Source organism: Schistocerca gregaria, unplaced genomic scaffold (genome assembly GCF_023897955.1).
Source record: "Schistocerca gregaria isolate iqSchGreg1 unplaced genomic scaffold, iqSchGreg1.2 ptg001414l, whole genome shotgun sequence".
Classification (NCBI taxonomy): Eukaryota; Metazoa; Arthropoda; class Insecta; order Orthoptera; family Acrididae; genus Schistocerca; species Schistocerca gregaria.
In genome coordinates, this window is record NW_026062715.1 from 12501 (window position 1) to 17500 (window position 5000).

At 50.6% G+C, this 5000-nt stretch overlaps 1 non-coding gene across 1 annotated transcript in view; it reads right to left on the reverse strand.

Annotated features, from left to right (window-relative positions):
- The window catches only part of LOC126331850 (small subunit ribosomal RNA), a 1893-nt gene extending 793 nt beyond the window's left edge, over window positions 1-1100 (reverse strand). The window contains exon 1 of the ribosomal RNA XR_007563527.1: window positions 1-1100. This exon is cut by the window's left edge and continues 793 nt beyond it. This is a non-coding gene — a ribosomal RNA (small subunit ribosomal RNA).
- Window positions 1101-5000: the final 3900 nt, after the last annotated feature.

Below are 5000 nucleotides of genomic sequence, written 5' to 3' on the forward strand. Positions count from 1 at the left end.
AGAACTAGGGCGGTATCTGATCGCCTTCGAACCTCTAACTTTCGTTCTTGATTAATGAAAACATACTTGGCAAATGCTTTCGCTTCTGTTCGTCTTGCGACGATCCAAGAATTTCACCTCTAACGTCGCAATACGAATGCCCCCGCCTGTCCCTATTAATCATTACCTCGGGTTCCGAAAACCAACAAAATAGAACCGAGGTCCTATTCCATTATTCCATGCACACAGTATTCAGGCGGGCTTGCCTGCTTTAAGCACTCTAATTTGTTCAAAGTAAACGTGCCGGCCCACCGAGACACTCAACAAAGAGCACCCTGGTAGGATTTAAACGGGGTCCGCCTCGGGACGCGAAAGCACCCCTTCGGCTCGCCCCACCGGCAGGACGTCCCACGATACATGCCAGTTAAACACCGACGGGCGGTGAACCAACAGCGTGGGACACAAATCCAACTACGAGCTTTTTAACCGCAACAACTTTAATATACGCTATTGGAGCTGGAATTACCGCGGCTGCTGGCACCAGACTTGCCCTCCAATAGATACTCGTTAAAGGATTTAAAGTGTACTCATTCCGATTACGGGGCCTCGGATGAGTCCCGTATCGTTATTTTTCGTCACTACCTCCCCGTGCCGGGAGTGGGTAATTTGCGCGCCTGCTGCCTTCCTTGGATGTGGTAGCCGTTTCTCAGGCTCCCTCTCCGGAATCGAACCCTGATTCCCCGTTACCCGTTACAACCATGGTAGGCGCAGAACCTACCATCGACAGTTGATAAGGCAGACATTTGAAAGATGCGTCGCCGGTACGAGGACCGTGCGATCAGCCCAAAGTTATTCAGAGTCACCAAGGCAAACGGACCAGACAAGCCAATCCGATTGGTTTTGATCTAATAAAAGCGTCCCTTCCATCTCTGGTCGGGACTCTGTTTGCATGTATTAGCTCTAGAATTACCACAGTTATCCAAGTAACGTGGGTACGATCTAAGGAACCATAACTGATTTAATGAGCCATTCGCGGTTTCACCTTAATGCGGCTTGTACTGAGACATGCATGGCTTAATCTTTGAGACAAGCATATGACTACTGGCAGGATCAACCAGGGAGCTGCGTCAACTAGAGCTGAGCAGCCGGCCGCCCGGGAGTGTGTCCCGGGGGCCCGCGCGAACACGCAAGCGTCCGCTCAATTATTCTGCAAACAGGAGGAGGCCGAGCTCCCCTGCACGATACACCTCGAAACCCTCTCAGGTCCCGGCGGCGCGCAGCGCCGTCCTAGGTACTTGGTCGGTTTCGAGAGAGGCGCAATCGCCCGGAGTTAGGCGAGTAGACGGTTTTAGTGCGAACACCCTTGCTCCCAACTGAGCTTGCCGCTGCCGACAGAGGCCCGGGAGCGTGCTGTCGTGGCATTGCCGGCGGGAGACAACACGCGCCACCTATGGTGACCGGCAGCTCCAACGCCAGCGCCACACAAGGGCAAAGCCCCACTTGGGTGCAGAAGCGAACTCTCCCAGCACAGCGCACGCGCCAACACGTCCGCACAACTGCGATACAAACCACCTGCGAGAACCGCTGGGGCGACCGAGCAGCAGACGGCGTCGCGGCGCCGAGTGCCAGGCGGCGGCGCATCCTCAACGCACACAGTCCTCAATCAGACCAGCACACTGCAGATGTCCACCGCGCTTCGCACCGGGCTCGGCTGAACCAACTTTGGCCGCCAGGCGCCGCGTGCAGGGTGCGCCGCAGCGTAGCTGCGCCGCCTGCCGGGCCCGTCGGCTGGCGCTCCTGCCACTCGGCGCCCCCCACCAGCCGCCTGTTGCGCGTGCGCCCACGCAGCGCGCGGCCAACACGCCGGGCGGCCCCCCTTCACCGGCCGGGAACAGTCCCACCAAGCCACCGCCGCGTATCGCTTCATACCCACATGGGCCTAGTCACGCGTGTGGATGTGGCGGGTACCGCTGAAACAACCGGTTAATAGCTGTACCGATCGTCGCCATCACAGATTCACCTCCAGCGTGAACAACCGCTCAACAACGGATTTCCAGTTCATTTGCGTATCTTGGGCAGTAAACGTAGATGTCCACCTACATTTGCGAATTCAACAATTCTTGCATGCCAGGATGTCATGTGTCACGACACGCTACATCAGACCACATACACACTGCGACATGTGCAGAAGAGAACACGTGGAAGGTGGCCCGCGCACGTATGCGATGTACCTTCCGCGATCCACTGTCAACCGGCATCTGCGGCATGTCCCAGATATGGAACGCGGTCCACCAGGGTAGCACTTTGTGTGAGGCAATACGACAAAGTCGGAATACACGCGTCACTACATCAGACGGCTCACGCTGACCTGACCTGACCTGACTCACCGCACCACCACCCCCAGCGACCCAGGGTGACATACAATGCGTTCGTACGTTCCTCCCACACGCCTCTACGGCGTACCACAGTGCAACCTAGCTGTTATTGGGAGACGAGACAAGTAGCATCAAGCACAACATATGGAAATTGAGATTCGACACCGTTGGGCACAGCCAGCGTACGGTCACACGTATCACACTACTTCACTCTGTACGTAACGACCGATGATCGGTACAGCGTGTGGGTTACGCGTACGACATCAGCGGACAATGGACACAGACCATACCACGACGTACACTGAGGGCGTCGACATCTGAATGCAACTGAACAGCTGCGAGGCTCATTTAACACTCAAACGCCAGACCGACCAGCTTGAGAGGACAGAGACACAAAGAGGGGGACAGAGGGGGACAGAGGGGGGGGAGGGGGGGGGTCGGCGATATAGTCCTATTGCAGTACAATTGACAGTGGATAGCAGGAATATGTGGAAAGTAAGCAACACTCGCAAGACATCTACATGAGGATAACAACGACACCAGAGATTCCGAGCAGTGAACTATGTTAGGCAAAGGGACAACGTGGGTTAGGTTAAGGGACAACGTGGGTTAGGTTAAGGGACAACGTGGGTTAGGTTAAGGGACAACGTGGGTTAGGTTAAGGGACAACGTGGGTTAGGTTAAGGGACAACGTGGGTTAGGTTAAGGGACAACGTGGGTTAGGTTAAGGGACAACGTGGGTTAGGTTAAGGGACAACGTGGGTTAGGTTAAGGGACAACGTGGGTTAGGTTAAGGGACAACGTGGGTTAGGTTAAGGGACAACGTGGGTTAGGTTAAGGGACAACGTGGGTTAGGTTAAGGGACAACGTGGGTTAGGTTAAGGGACAACGTGGGTTAGGTTAAGGGACAACGTGGGTTAGGTTAAGGGACAACGTGGGTTAGGTTAAGGGACAACGTGGGTTAGGTTAAGGGACAACGTGGGTTAGGTTAAGGGACAACGTCGGTTAGGTTAAGGGACAACGTCGGTTAGGTTAAGGGACAACGTGGGTTAGGTTAAGGGACAACGTGGGTTAGGTTAAGGGACAACGTCGGTTAGGTTAAGGGACAACGTCGGTTAGGTTAAGGGACAACGTCGGTTAGGTTAAGGGACAACGTCGGTTAGGTTAAGCGACAACGTGGGTTAGGTTAAGGGACAACGTGGGTTAGGTTAAGGGACAACTTGAGTTAGGTTAAGGGACAACTTGAGTTAGGTTAAGGGACAAATTGAGTTAGGTTAAGGGACAAATTGAGTTAGGTTAAGGGACAAATTGAGTTAGGTTAAGGGACAAATTGAGTTAGGTTAAGGGACAACTTGAGTTAGGTTAAGGGACAAATTGAGTTAGGTTAAGGGACAAATTGAGTTAGGTTAAGGGACAAATTGAGTTAGGTTAAGGGACAACTTGAGTTAGGTTAAGGGACAACTTGAGTTAGGTTAAGGGACAACTTGAGTTAGGTTAAGGGACAACTTGAGTTAGGTTAAGGGACAACTTGAGTTAGGTTAAGGGACAACTTGAGTTAGGTTAAGGGACAACTTGAGTTAGGTTAAGGGACAACTTGAGTTAGGTTAAGGGACAACTTGAGTTAGGTTAAGGGACAACTTGAGTTAGGTTAAGGGACAACTTGAGTTAGGTTAAGGGACAACTTGAGTTAGGTTAAGGGACAACTTGAGTTAGGTTAAGGGACAACTTGAGTTAGGTTAAGGGACAAATTGAGTTAGGTTAAGGGACAAATTGAGTTAGGTTAAGGGACAACTTGAGTTAGGTTAAGGGACAACTTGAGTTAGGTTAAGGGACAAATTGAGTTAGGTTAAGGGACAACTTGAGTTAGGTTAAGGGACAACTTGAGTTAGGTTAAGGGACAACTTGAGTTAGGTTAAGGGACAACTTGAGTTAGGTTAAGGGACAACTTGAGTTAGGTTAAGGGACAACTTGAGTTAGGTTAAGGGACAACTTGAGTTAGGTTAAGGGACAACTTGAGTTAGGTTAAGGGACAACTTGAGTTAGGTTAAGGGACAACTTGAGTTAGGTTAAGGGACAACTTGAGTTAGGTTAAGGGACAAATTGAGTTAGGTTAAGGGACAAATTGAGTTAGGTTAAGGGACAAATTGAGTTAGGTTAAGGGACAAATTGAGTTAGGTTAAGGGACAACTTGAGTTAGGTTAAGGGACAACGTGGGTTAGGTTAAGGGACAAATTGAGTTAGGTTAAGGGACAACTTGAGTTAGGTTAAGGGACAACTTGAGTTAGGTTAAGGGACAACTTGAGTTAGGTTAAGGGACAACTTGAGTTAGGTTAAGGGACAACTTGAGTTAGGTTAAGGGACAACTTGAGTTAGGTTAAGGGACAACTTGAGTTAGGTTAAGGGACAACTTGAGTTAGGTTAAGGGACAACTTGAGTTAGGTTAAGGGACAACTTGAGTTAGGTTAAGGGACAACTTGAGTTAGGTTAAGGGACAACTTGAGTTAGGTTAAGGGACAACTTGAGTTAGGTTAAGGGACAACTTGAGTTAGGTTAAGGGACAACTTGAGTTAGGTTAAGGGACAACTTGAGTTAGGTTAAGGGACAACTTGAGTTAGGTTAAGGGACAAATTGAGTTAGGTTAAGGGA